Source organism: Metopolophium dirhodum, chromosome 4 (genome assembly GCF_019925205.1).
Source record: "Metopolophium dirhodum isolate CAU chromosome 4, ASM1992520v1, whole genome shotgun sequence".
In the NCBI taxonomy this organism is placed as follows: domain Eukaryota; kingdom Metazoa; phylum Arthropoda; class Insecta; order Hemiptera; family Aphididae; genus Metopolophium; species Metopolophium dirhodum.
This window is the reverse complement of record NC_083563.1, coordinates 15,875,032-15,891,215: the sequence shown is the minus strand read 5'-3', so window position 1 is coordinate 15,891,215 and position 16,184 is coordinate 15,875,032. Positions and strand designations below refer to the sequence as shown.

The following is a 16,184-nucleotide window of genomic DNA, read 5'->3' as shown; positions in this document are numbered from 1 at the left end:
TGCCGATCGGTTCACCCAATTCCGCTCTACTATACATGAACATTTATTATGCAACTCGTGCATTAATAGTTTGTATACTTACAGTTATATTATACCGAATAACATCAAAGCATACGAGGTATATTATATACTATATGTAGATATTGAAAGTTTAATGGAAATAACCCGTTTCCATCAGTGATCATGCCAGTAACACTCCTCATTTTTTTCTCTAGATAACTGTTGTTTACATGTTCAGTCGTATATATATATATATGATATAAAAATAATATATTTTATATTCAATAAAATATTTACTTTGAGAAGTATTTTTAACAGTCATCGAAGTTTATTAAAGTAGGTACCTCCTACCTACATATTATTATTATTTTCTAAAACGTGATTTTTCAACGAATCTTAATTACACGTTTATTCAGATGTTAGATGATGATTATAATTAGCGGACTCTGCCAAATATACTATGCAAATTATATTCAAGAACAACGATTGTATTTAGACATAATATGGTATTTAATATTTTTATATTTATCAATATAGAACTAAACTTATTTCGTTGTCTTTAGCGATATGTTGTTTTGCTCCATTTTTTTTTATTTATTCTATTTACTTTATTTACTCTCTTTATATTTTATTTTTTTATAATAAACGACACTCTAAATCGCCTCTAATCGCTTTGTTATTTAATGTTTATAACTATTATTAAATACATGGTTCTTACGTAATATATTTAAATAGATAATAATACTAATAATAATATTATAAGTAGGTGTAAAAATTGAATTAACCTACAGTATATATTATTAAAAAGACGCTCAGTCTTACTATTTCACACTAATTATTTAATAGATAAATAGATAATAATAATCGGATTTATATGATTTATATTTTCATCATCATGGAAATTAGTGTGCCACGAGACCGTGATCATTATTTTGTTACACATTTTTCGGCGTTGCAGTACCCTCCGTAAAGAAGTTTCAATTCAAAAATTGTATTTTTATAGACATATAAGCATGTTATAGAAATGTGAAAGCACGATGTATTTAAATTTTCACTCTGAACTCAATTGTATGATATATTTGTAAGGGGTAACTAAACGCAAACGATTCAATTGAGTGCATTGATGACAATATTGAAATGTTTTCACGTTAATAATCCGAAATATTTAAACACTGTTATTCAACATATTACTGGAACATCTGTGTTACTAAAAAAAAACATTGATCGTTAATTTATTAGATATGATAAAAAAAAAGTAACAATATTTAGATTGATTTATTTATTTTAACGTTAAAATATATGATAGGTTAGTACCTAACCTATTATCATTATTTATCTCACAGTATTATAATATTATATTAATATGACGTGTAAAATGATACAATTTCACAAAACGTTTAATAGATATGTAAGTCTGATTATGTTGTGCTCGACCTTATAGATTTGTTTTTAGTATTTCAGGGCACAGCTTGATATTACTATAAATCTATAATTTAATGGTCAAAATAATGCAAAAAGCATTCGTTGAATAAACAATTTCATACCAGAAGTTATGCATAAATATTATGAACCTTATATAAGTAGTAGGCAGCTGATAAGAATCCCATAGACATGATTTGACTTACAGTGACCACACCTACGCTTTTCTATTTAATGAATAGGTACTATATAGATATTAAATTAAATCAATCTTAAATAAATAAAAACATTTTATTTCATTTTCTTATCGTCGATTTCTCTTCAAACATTGATTACAATATAATGATATGTATTATGTATAATAGGAAAATTTAATATTTAGTTTTACCGCTTTGTCATAAAACTTTCCATTTTACAACGTTGTAAAGGAAATTACCATGCAGTGACATAATATATTATATTATATTATATGTTCTTCCCACTACCAGTTATCATAGAGTAAATAAAAATGTATTATAAATCTCTTTCGATTTTTTTTCTTTTTATAGACTATCAACTAAATTTGTTTACCTACATAAGACATCCGTTTCAAATTGGAATTTCACAGTAATTTAGATTTTTACTGTATAATATTATCTTATACATCTTTTTAATAACAAAAAAAAAACTTTTTGTTTTCAATTAAAATAGAAATACTACGCATTAAACGTACATGTGGAAGTTTATGCAATCATGCATTTTAATACGAACAGATTACAGCGAAAAATGTATTCACCGGACAGTTTAAAGTTTAAGTCAGCAATTTCGATAGGATTTATACGCACCGTGTCTTCAACTATAATAATGGTACGTTTTCATCTAAAGTCGAAGGAATGCTCGTTTATAAAAGATATTTTAAAATACGGTTGGCATAATATTCGTTTTACTGAATGTAAACGCAGACGAGGGTTCACAGAAATAACCAAAACTAATTAAACACAACGGACTTGGCGGGTTGTAAAAGCCGATTACGTTTTTTTTTTTTTATTTTGTGTGTATTTTAAAACTTTATTTCCGTAATCGATGTGATAATAAAATATCGTGGGAAACAATTTTTTTCCCCCAGGAAAATTATGTTCCTGCTTTTAATAAAGTCGGATTATATAAGTAGCGAGTATACCTATTTAAAAAATACTATAAGTTTAATATTTCTCTATATTCGATGACTTTAGCGATTATGGATAAAAATAAAACACAATAATGTTCAATAGTATAATAATTTTATTTCGTTTAGTATAACATTACCTATAGTAGGTGTAAGTACCTGTCTATTGTTATTTTATTCGATCCCGTTGAACACTGCGTAGTTAAGACAGTCAACTACAGTTATTCTTCCGTCAGGTAGTTATTATCTTGAACCCGTGTTTTATAATTTGAACGGAAATAATTTCTCGTCACGATTATATTGTTATCGAGGATGTACCATCTATAATAATATTATATTCTGTATACGTGAACCTCACGAGCCGCCACTGCTCTATATATGTATATTGTAAGTGAACCGTGGAAACTCTTGTGTCATAACTCACGGTCGGGAGGAGGACCTCGGAATACTTACGGTTTATTTATTTTAATTTTTTTACTACCTACGCAGATAATATTACCATACATATACTATAATTATTATTTTAACCGCCGTCGTCCACCGTAGTCTTTTAATTAAATGTCACTTACTCACTTATATATTATTGTTATTATTATGAAACACAGCTGGACTCCCGGTGGTGCTCTGCGGTGACGCGCGTCTACCGTGCATTATTAAAATCCGTATGGTACAGTACAAAAATCCCAAACACACCCAAAACATAAACGCAATTGGGTTACTTTGAAACATATTCACCGGGGTGCAGCACCAAAATGAAATAAATAAAAATAACTTTTCGTCGGAGGCCCGGGGCAAACGTGATGCGGCTTTTGAATTTCAGCATCTGGTTTTTATAGCGATAGAGGCACTGAGGCTACGCAACTTTTCGAGATATATGCCGCAATATTATTAGGTCCGACCAAGGAAACAAAAAAATAAATAAACAAATAAACGAAACGAAATATCTTAAAACCTTAAATTTTTTAAGCTATATATAGCCCTATTTAGCTATTGTAGATTAATCGAATTACCGCGTAAAACGTAAAACGAGACTATGACTTGGTATTTTGTATTTATTTTTTGTACGAAAACGAATCGTGTACACTAATGAATATTGTTAGATTGCTTTATGAACAGTGTTTTTTTTTTCATGAGATCGAAATTCTTTTATTTATCGACAAACCAATTATATACTTTTCCGTAAGTATAGGTACTATATAGGTTTACTTTTCATGAATTCATAAACTATATAGACTAAATTTAATGATGCAACGTAAAACGAAAACTTCATCACCTGAAAAGAAATAATTATTTGTAAAGTCGTTGAATTATAATTACAGTAAACATTATTAATAAGTTATGCCTATTCACAAATTCAATCTTGTGACTCGATAAAGAAATACAATTTTTTTCTAATACCCGCCGAATACCTACAGATATTTTTAGGACGAAAATTATAATATTATGTACATGTCTAGTTTTTTTAATACAGTCACATAATAATAACGTGCAACATTAACAGTTTACAAAGTGTACTAGATTTAATTAAAATATAATTTTTTTTGTTTTCGTAATGGTAAAATAGTTTGTTCATTAAAATATAAAGCGGAAAAAGAACTTCGTACATACTATTATATAGCTGGGGGTGTTCATAATAAAAATTGCATGTGTCCTTTTTCTAGCTCCGTTTCATTTCGCAACTGTGCAAAACGAGTTATGGTGTAAAACGACATCGCATGCACCTACCTACCTAAATATTGTAAAATATCCACGAAGGAACATTTCAAAACCAGATTTTATCTTACGACTCTCTGTATTACATGTTTATTTGATTTGTAGGCGTTAAATTTTATGTTGAGTGCAACTATTATTATTTATTAACTAAACGCAATATATATATATATATATATATATATATATATATTAGTAGGCACTTGGACGAAACATTGTTGCTGCAGAATTCGTATATTATAATATTAATATAGTAATCGCAATTATTACTGGTCCGAAAAATTAACCAAAACCATTGTCACTCGTACGCTCCATTATCTGGAGTTTCGTACATCACCGGGCGTGCATTGCAGTTGTTAAAGTTAATGTACAAATTAATGGACAACGATAAAAAAAAATGAAAAACGAAAAAAAGGTGATACCTTTTGATATTGTTTTAATTCCAAAACCCGAACGGGTGGTAGATTTTCATTTCGTCAATCGGCCGGCTACTTAATAATATTATTGCGATGATTATCACGACATTATTATAATACGTTTCACTCCCGCGCTGGCATTTATGCGAGGATCTATAATATTTAGATGTAATATTGTAGACACAACGCGGGCGTTTTCGAATTGAATGTGATTCGATTGAAAACTGGTGTTTGCCCATTATTAATAGGGCTTTCGAAAGGTTAATGGGCGACGACGGGGCTTAACATCCTTTCAGACATCTGCGAGTGTGGTTTCTGTGGTCGAAAATCGGTCCTAGTCCTAATCTTATATTATGCACGTTGCCTCGTTCCATTAATCATAAAGTATGATGACGTATATATACTATGACATATAGGTATAGTTGCGTAGTCTAAATACATAAATTACGTTTTCGATGATTGTGCAATTGAATAATAATTTGTTCAAGACAATATTGAATAATTATTATTGTTTGGAGTGAGAAATAAAATGTAATCCCGAACAAATATTACAATCAGGTTAAGACATGTAATACAAAAAATATTATTTGTACATAATATATTTACAGTAAATTTTCCACGCATAAATAAATAATAAATAAACGTGGCTGATTAGATTTGATTTAATAAAATTTTGCATTATTTATGACTCGTGAAGACAACAATTTTTCGTATATTATGAAAAAATTACGAAATATAAAGGAAAATATTCTCATAATTATTATATAAAAGTGTATTATTAATATAGTTATAGACGCATGTAATTAGAAAAAAAAACATACTCTCGTAATATAGTAATATACTTAACAAAAAATATAGTTCTTCATGATTAATTATCTACATAAAAGCATTGTTATAAATAATAAATAAAATGTAATAAATACTAAATTATCAAATTTACCTATCCAGCAGTTAATATGATTAGTATTTTCTGTATTGGCTCGTGTTAAAATTGAATTAATATAAATCATTAATGGTAACTTAGGGATGAAAAAAAAGTTAAATTGTTCACAGAATATCTTTCTAGCCTTTGATTAATCGCTTTTTTTATACTGGTAATATATATATTTTAGGTACTGCAGAACATTATAGGTAATTGAGTGCACAAAATTCAGATAATTCTAGGCTTTAACTGAATGTTGGGTTTTAAAAACGAATTATAACGTGTATTATATTTTATGAAAAGAGGAAACAAACTAATCCAATTTTTGACGAGAGATTAATTATTGTTGAATAATATTAATAATAATGTTTATAAAAAATAAGAAAATAGAGATTGTAATGATAAACAACTATAACAGTTAATACAAGAAGGGTGCTTCTTGTAGGTACAAATTCTATAGGACAATAATTCCAATTAGCTACGTTATCATTTTTATGTCATTAAAATCATCTATGTATCAAGTATGTATTATCCTATGCCTACATAATAAATAATATAATTTTAGCAATTAACTCAGAAATACAATTGTATGAATATTTTTTCAAAATATGACGAGTAATTATAACTCCATTGGGAACTTGAGGCAATTCCAGACCGAATAATATTATTTTAGTAACACAATTATTATTTAAATATTACAAATAACGATCCGAAATGTTTTCAAAATACCTTTAATAATATTTTCAAAAGTATTTTTGAAATTATAATCACGTCTATAAAATACTATAATCACAAATTATACAAAGTACAACATTGATTTAATCAAAACAAATAAAACACAATAATTGAAATTATACCAAAAAAAAAAAAAAAAATGTTAATAAAAAATATTAAGCGTACAGAGCATCCGATGATAATTCTTAGAGTTATTTAGGTGCCTATCAAATACCTTTGTTTCTGCATAATGGTTTAAATCGTAATTAATATTTTAGTATTATTGTATGGTTATTCATTATAATATTTTTCCAGTAAAATTGTAGACTGCATTTTTATTGTGAATTTAATTCTTCGAACTTTTTTATTGGGTCATTGAAAAATTGAACAAAGCTTTATATTTATATTATGAAATTAAATTATTAATTTAAATGTTAATTTTTCTCATGAAAATTATTACTTTTCTTTGTGTTATACTATTTCATGCAAACATTTCATTGTTTAAATTACAACATACTACATAAAATACAAAAAAAAAGAACAGAAATCTATTTATGACTTCATGCATTATAATATATGAGTATCTAAAATATTATATTAATTATTATTATTTTATTTAAGCACCTTGATAGCTATTAAAAGAAACATTATCATTATATACTTTTAAAGTAACTAATGTATTCAAGAAAAAGTTGATCTTTTAATATCGTGTCATATTCAACCTCCATGTAGTGAAATGGTGTATACTAATTTTGTGAGTAATAAGCTCTACTCAATATCAACGTGGATACTAGATTCACTAACACCTATATTGTTATAAAATATTTTAACTAGAGCAACGACTAAGTAGTACTAAAGAATTATAAAACATGCATTTAAAAACATGCACTTTACCATCAAACCATTTAAAATATTTAATAAAAATAAATACACTGCGTCTAAATAATAATTACTACATTTGTAATACCTAATAGAAAAAAAATATACATAATAATGATTTGATAAACTTGGTGTTTCAGTGTACTGTAATATAAACTACCCACTGATTAATAAAAAATTAAAATCAATACATATTAAAGGAGCTACAGTCGATGAAAAACTAGACAAAACTGAAAGAATTTGGTTTGACTTATTTTAATTTTTAAAACGTATTATGATTGACTAACAAGTTTACTAGGTTTCCATCGAGGTGATTTTTAATTCCAATCATTTTTAGTGTCATAACGCGTGTTAATAAATTAATATAAACACAAAAGTATCATATTTTTATTCATGGATATCACAGCTGAAAAAAATAGATATTCAAAATCGCCTCGATGGAAAACTACTAAACTGGGTGACTAATCAATGAAAATCAGTTTTAAAAATTGAAACCCATCAAACCAAATTCTTCCAGTTTTGTCTGGCTTTTTAGTCTAAAAACTAATTTTTTTTTATTGACTACATCCCTCTTAAGATTTATTATATGATATTCATTACTTGGGTGTGTTCAACAATATTACAAATATTAAAATGTGTATAGCTTAATTGAAATAATTGATTGTTCATTACTTGGGTTACTATGAGGAACGAGAAAGGAGGTAATATTATAATATTAAAATATGTATAGCCTTTTGTATAGTTTTAAGCACCCCGCCGTAAGTGTCGTAAGTGTTGTGATGATTCCAATGGAAAATAAAATGAATTGCTTGGTGCTAAATCTATTTAAAATCTGAGAAATAAATACTGATAGTGAAAACGTTTATCTTTCAGATTTCCACCAGTTCCGGATAACTGTAGCAGTCGTGCCAATAACCGTCATGGGAGCGTATGTCACGTGGACGTTGGAGGTGTTGGCGTTTGCGATTTTCGTCTTGGTCGTGGCCGTGGTGCCGTTTGCCCGACGGAAGCGCGACTACTGGACGAATCGTGGGGTGCTGGCGGCGTCCGGTTACCGGTCATTGGCCAACACGCTGCCGGGCGTCCGGCTGCACGACAGGTCACTGTCCGGTCACCGGAACGACGCCAAGGCCGCGGGCGCCGCCGTGCTAGGGCTCTACGACGCCGGCCGGCCGACTGCACTGGCGTGCGATATCCGGGTGGCCGCGGCCGCGATTGCCAACGACGGCTTTGCCGAGGTGGAAACAAGAGGCGGCCGCGAGATGAGCCTCTTACCGTCCGCGGTGGACGCAGGTGCGGTGACCGCAGTGCTGCCAACCATGGCCGTGTGCGTGGCCGAACTCATCACGTCGCTGGAGGCCGTGGCCAACCGTCGGCTAACCATCGTGCCGTGGACGGAAGTGAAAAAGTGCGCGACCACGGTGGTGGCCACGTGCGTGTACGGCCAGCCGATGGTCGACTCACGGATCAAAGCGTTCGCGGAACAGTGTGACAAGGCGTTGTCGGGTGCTGGCGGTCGGCCGACGGTCACCGACCATTTTGCATCGTACGACTTGTCGTCCGACGGACGAGCGTCGTCTTCCGATTTCAAGCAGATTTTACGGACAGCCGCCGCAGACAGTGACAAAATAGATGCAGGTGAGTGAATTAAAGTAACTTTTAATTTTGATTTGAGGTACCTACCTATAATTTAGACCCAATTATGTTTTGGAACCGTGACGGTTTTCGACGCTATACAATATTATTATTTCATTCATCTTGTCCATAGGAATGGATTAAGAAAAGAGTAATTTATTGCCCTCCATTTAACATTTATATTAGTATTATCACGTAAATATATTATGTGCTAATCATTTTATAATATTTTATCTTTTGGAGCTCATTACTGTTAGATTGATTTTTTCACTTTGAAGAAATTATAGAAATCGTGACTAAATAATATGCAGAAACTAGAATATTCAACGAATGTTGTACTTGGATTTGAAAAAAATAACTTTCATTGGTATTCAGGCTGAATATACTGATACATAATTTATCAATTATCAGTAAACTGATACACTACGTAATATCACGATAATAATAACCTATCAAAATCAATTAATGATTTCGTCACATCGTTATCGAATAAAGGTGATCAAATACGTATGAAAAAGTATTTTATCGTTTTAATAAAAATAAAACATAATAGTACCTTTATTACAAACCATCATTTGGCATGTTTTTATGACGTCAGACCAATTATTTGCCAAAATAACAGTACTAATGAGATTTTTTATGACTTATAACCATTTCTTTTTATGGGGGATGCACTCGTAGACTTGATAAAGGTCTCTTTCAAATATTCCCGACGCAATACTCAGCCGCGGGGCACAATAATTACACACAGAAAGTTATATGCGTTTGAAAAATATGATGTCTAAGTATAATAGTCATGTATAACCTATACACATTATTGTTCGTCATCTTGCGACTTTGTCACACATACAAAACTGGTTCGTTCTCGATTCATCGTCAGCATCCTCGGCATTTCTTCTTTTTGGGACATTATATTATAGTACGCAACATTATTATCGAGTTTGTCCGAAGACCGTGGTTGCACTACGGTATAAATTACCCCCATATATAGCAGTAAGACGCGCGGGAGGGGTCGGAGAATTGGCTGGTGGCAGGGGGGGGAGGGATAACAAATCGGCTCATTTAGATCGTATTATCCGCACACCTTCACACCCCTGCCACCGCCCCTCGCTCGTCGTGCTTCGAGTATAGAACTTTTATACAAACGATCGGCACCCGAAATTTTAATCCGTCACAGGCACGGTACTACAACCGTTGTTTCTCCGATGAAAACTCACGGGGAATTAATGGTCCACGCCACTGTCTACAATACCGGTTATAATAATATTATATATATACCTCCAATGCAGCCTGCAGTAGGAGGTTTCGCGCGGTCCCGCAACTTTTCTGCGCTAGACGGTGAAAACTTTACCCGGCTGTGAGAAATTAACGTCGCCGCCACCACCGCCGCACACTATACTTTGTCCTCGCCATACTGCAGCGGGACGGCAGCTGAAGGTTTCCAGATTGTTTTTCCGGTTTAATATTATGTAATATATTATTTTGATTTTTTTTTCCGCATACTGCACATGCGCTTGTACCGTTTTTTCATCGTCTCTTCTTCTTGTTCTTCTTCTTCTCCTCCTCCTCGTCCTCCTCCTTATAATCCATCCGACGGTTATCGATTAAAATGTCGCAGTCACGATGCGTTCTCGTAATAATAATAATAATAATATCGAATTGGTGACTTGGGTGCAATAAAATAGATGTGTGTGCCTAATGTGTTTGAAACAAAAGTTCAACAATAAAATGATAATAATAATATGTGGGTACTACTTCGTAAAAACATCTAGATTTCGAGGCATGCGAGACTATATTCACCTCGCCGGTACGGATATTGTATTATATACGATAAGTGCATCCATCATACATCTTTTGGATAGGTATCTTAAATATTAAAGGATTCTAACAAATATACGTTTTAACTGCAATAATATTACGCTATTTACATGCATTATCACTCTTGCATGATACTAACAAATCATAACCATCGAGATGTCCCTCAATCGTAACACAATAATACAATATTATGATCATCAGTGGCGCTACTAGGGTTTATTCAAGAGGTGGGGTCCAAAAAAAATTATTTAGTTACTGTTTTTCTGTTCCTTTCCTGAGTATAATATACATAAATTGTATTGCTTAATAAACACAATTATTACCATAAAAGTCTTCCTAACGCGTATAAGTGTATAACTAAGTCAATATTATCGTTATATGACAGCGACAGTGTACAGAACACGCTTTTTACTGTATACAGAATAGAAAAATGACTAAACACAAACTATAAATATAGATTTGTTATCACTAGAGCTGGGATTTCAGTGCACTTTACATTGTTTTCCAAAGGTCACTGTGCAATGCTCGTCTTGTCACAAATTTGTTTTATGTACTTTTGAATGAGAATATGAAAGTTTATTTTGAATTTCTTAATTTTTTAGGGCATTTTAGAGCTTTTGGAGCATTTTTGAGTTTTTGGAAACAAAGTATGAATTTGAAATTTTATTTTAAAATTTTTACACCAACATGGTTTTTATATAAATATAACAGATTATAAGTAGGTAGGTACTCGTAATTCGTATTATATTATCGAACAAGGTCTGAGTAACCACTAACCGCATTTCCTGATAAATAATTTTAAATCGGAAAAAATCGACGTCCGATGATATTGTTCGACGTTCAGTACGAGTTTTGCTGTCGTAGCCACCGCTTGCATAACGCCTTTTTTTTTAAACTTTTTATTGTAATTCGTATAATTTTATTTATACTAAAATTATTAAAAATAAAAATAGGTTTAGGTCATAAAAGCATTTTTTTTTAGTGCATTTTTAAGTGCATTATTTAGAGTTTTTAGGTCATAAAAGCATTTTTTAGGGCCCTAGTTATCACTGTTGTACTATTTAATAATGAACACACTCATATTGTTATTATTACTTCGTTACAATGATTAGAAACGTTACGTGTGATCCGTCGACAGAAAATTCGTATCCATCACAGCAACTCGCATAAATCGGCATGTTTAATACGTCCTGTTGTAATAGATACCTACAATATTGTACGTCCCAGACTCTAAACCTTGAATTTTCAAATTCATGAATTAAGAGTGATTAAAATTGTTTTCAACCCTCAATACTCATTATTTTAAAATACACTCATTTCGTATAATGGGCAATTATTTACGGTGACCCGAACAATATAACGAACACTCTTTTCACTTCGTGCTCGTATATGTATTTTACAATGATACCACTGCGTGTCTGCATAATATCATAATATTATGTCACGTGTAATATATTATAATATATTTTATTATAAAAATAATAAACGGCATCAATATAGTATGGAATATCCAGAGGAAAGTCATTGCGTGAATATAATATTGTTATGCAATCATATTGACATATCGTCCAGCACGTCTAATTGGTGTAGGGAATCGTCTAGATATGCTATAACTTGTATTCGTTATTTATTTCGTCATTTTTGTAAAGTGCGGCGACCGTCGTGGGACTCCATATTTGTATGGGTATATCTATAGTATACGCAATATAATATAGTAGATTGGACAACGACAATATGAATCCATACCTTTTCTGGGTGACAGCGAAAGAACTTGTAAAATGCTATTTATTCAGCACGTTCGTGTACCAGTGATTATTAAAATAAAAAAATAATAAAAAACAACAAAACAATAAAACAATTACGCGCGGCCCCGCCGTCGCGGACATAATAATTTATTCACCGAACACTGTATATTAATATTATTATGATAATAATAATAATATGACAATGTCTAACCACGAATGAAAACATATTTTAACTGCAGCACTGGCGTATTATAACGACCGTATATTATTCGTGTTGTAATATACACGCCTTTAATTGTTAAAGAAAAAAAACCGAACGAGCAGATTTTTTTATGTTTTTTCCCCCTCCGAGTACAAAGCGGAGTTTCTCGACAACCGCACACCGCCCCTCCGAAGCTCTGATCGTTCCACACACTTACGTTACAGCCACAATCCGAACTTAGAAGCTCTGCTAAATCCAACCGAATAATATTGTATTATATTCGTCACGAAATTGGTAGGGATCGTATGCGATTTCAGCGCGATCTTCAGCAGTTATGCAGTTTGTGACGTAACGTTTGGACAGTATGCTACAAATATTGCAATATAATATATTATTATCATAATATAGGCATCGCACTCGTATACGATTACTTCGACCGAGTGATAATTAATACGCGTTTATAATATTATAATAATCGTCTTATTTACTATTAAAAATTAACTAGCCAAGATATTTTAAAGTGTCTTTACGTTGTTTTAAAACGTAGCCATATAAACCAAACGGAGAGTTTTATTTTTTGGTGCATAAATCAAACGTATAAACGGTCAAAGGCGTAGCCAAGGGTGGGCAGTGGGGCAATTGCAAATATATATTAATGTTTAACGAGAATTTTAATTGGGATAAAAATTTAAAAATACAATTGGTTGTCCCTGATGAAATTTTTAGCTACGCCCTTGTTAACGGTACCTAAGGTTTTGCCACTCAGTATTACACTCTACGGCTATTGCACGTATTTTGTTTTATTCCATATTATTATCAAGTTGTTGTGCACAGTTCAGAAACAACTAAATTTTTTCAAACACTTCTGCTGTCAATATTAAATGTATTCCCGGAATTCAGCTAGGAAATAGAAAAAGGGTGATGTAGTGACACTTTGAGAGGTATTGAAATTACTCTATGTAAAAAAAGGAAAGAAAACTACTGCCACTTTAGAAAACTGGAACATAAAAAATCACTGTTATTTTATACATTGATACTTCAACTAGAGATATCGTATTTAAATTGTGTATTTACAGCTGTCAGCTGTGGTGGTTGAAATGTCTTATTTAATATTTTAGTCCAGACACATGTTTAGCGCGTAGGGGTGGGCCAGGTGACAGTTTTTATGTATGAAAATTGACTATAAATATAAATATTATACGTGTCTCGGTGTGGCACGGTGTTTGCATTCAGTTACGAAACCTGTTCTGAGTGTACGCACCGGCCGGTGTCATTAGTTCCCGGATGGGTGACCACCATGGTTTTTAGTGACAAATCCTTGCCACACATACAACACACACGTGTCCAAAAACCAACCGTACCCTCTCCCATTGAAAAACCTTCAAAAACAGCTAATGGCCATAGTTTCCGTGCTTAGGTTCAAAAAAAAAAAAAAAATAGAATAACGGGCGGTGTTCTAAAAACGTGTGCGGAGCGGGAGTTTCTGTAAAAAGTTTTAAAATTTTCTCCTTTTGTAATTTTAGATAAAAACACTGTTCCGTATAATCGTCGTGGTTTTATCTGATAATAGCGTACATTACGTTATATGACCCGTATATACACCTCAAGTATATTTTATCGGAGTACACGGTACGAGTATTATACTACCGTATAATATATAAATATTGCTAATTTATACGTTTCCTCGAGCAGGTAGCTGGTACATATAGAATACGATTATCGCTTTGAAAAAGCACACCGTAAGTTATATAATTGAACAAATTGTTCTACGCAATTTAAATAAATTTCATCTCATTTTAATCCACAAAAATTTGCAGTGGTGTTGTAGGTACCTATATTATGCACATACCATTCATGTATTATATCTGGGTATAATGTATATTATGTAAGGTGTTCCGACGTACACTTTAATACTATAGAATATTATACACAAACATAGTAGGTGCATACAGAGTGATTCTTTTATCTAAATAAAATCGCTTATCGATAAATGTATATTTTGCCTAAAACATTTTTTATTTTTCACATAATTTAATAAGTTACTAAAACTAAAAATCATTTTTTAAAAAGTTGATTGGCATTGGGATTCCAATAAAACGTACTAATCTTAAACTAAAATAGGTGCTTATGACCAGTTGACAAGTGGTGTAGCCATGAAATGTTGGGTATAAAATTAAACCAAGTTTTTTACAGTTGTTTACGTATATAAATAATACATTTATTAGGGGGTACAATGCCAATGGAGGGGGGATATACACCTAAAAGCTATATTGTATAATATTATATTTGTTTTGTACTTACCATATTATAATATTAAATTACTACCCAATACCCGACTTTAATAATATTACAAGCCAAAATATATTATGATCGAACGGGGCAAAAATAATTACTTTGCGAAGACAATACAAACGAATGCCATGAATATCATTATTTTAAAATGAAGAAAATACGCCCTAAGGTTTGTTACTGTCGGAAATTCAATTTTTGAGTCATAATACAATTTATCAAAGATCAAACGATAAGAGTCACGTCCCGTGGATAATGTTTGATTTCTCCACTCTGTTTTCATCATTTTTCTGTTCTTTAAAAATGTTTGGCTCCTTTTAACAAATTTTTTTATATCTGTAAACATTATCCAATGTTTCGGAGATAATATTCGTCTATTAGATTCCGAGGTGTGTGTTGGAAATAAGTGAGACGGCTGCAAGAGTTTAAAATAAATTACACTGTGTAGTGCGCCAATACAACAATATATCGCATGGTTATAATAGCGATAGCAGTGATGTACCTATATTTTCATGAACATTTTTCAAAAAGTTGAAAATTATAAAAAATTTATAATTTCTCATATTAATTTCTTAATAAAGAAATCCCTTGATATTATATATTTTAACCTATGTAGTTATATTCAAAACTGTGTACTTGTATTAGACATTTACCCATTTTAATATTATTTTATTTTATTAGTGACGCGCCTATAAGTTATTATAGGTACTTACCTACTTTTAAACAGGAAATTCATAATATAAATTAATTTATCTAGGTAATAAATTTGAATTTTTATATGTATTATTAATAAATTTGTATTTCTATTTCAGTAGAAATGTTGAGTGTCTAAACGTTTGTTTGAGTTACATCCACAATTGTACACTAAGTACTTTTTATGAGTAGTTATTAGTTGTTATTACAAATTACATATTATTCCTACCTTTAGTATAAACATAAGCCCATAAGTCAGAACTATTTATATTTATAATTGATAAATATGTTTTATTTAAAATGTACCTCACGTATGTATTTTAATGTTGAGTCATACTCACAGTCGTTTAATTGTTAATAATTAAACATTTAACTAGCATACCAACCGTGCAACCTCAAAAATTAATTGTGTTAAAAAATTACATTAAAAATCAAATTTTCAAAGAAAGTTGAACATTTTCAGAAAATGTCGGTTGAAAAAATAATGTTGAAGCTTATACACTCCAACGGTTATAGCTGACAATATATTATTGTTCTTTGTCACTCGATGCTCGTTGTACAAGAACTGTTTATAACTGTTAATATATTTGTCTGAAAC

At 31.3% G+C, this 16,184-nt stretch overlaps 1 protein-coding gene and 1 pseudogene across 1 annotated transcript in view; one reads left to right on the top strand and one right to left on the bottom strand.

The window, feature by feature from the left end:
* Positions 1–16,184, bottom strand: part of LOC132943392 (protein amalgam-like) — a 365,040-nt gene that overhangs the window by 191,977 nt on the left and 156,879 nt on the right. The window lies entirely within an intron of this gene.
* The window catches only part of LOC132942827 (cytochrome P450 6a8-like), a 63,604-nt pseudogene that overhangs the window by 10,200 nt on the left and 37,220 nt on the right, over positions 1–16,184 (top strand).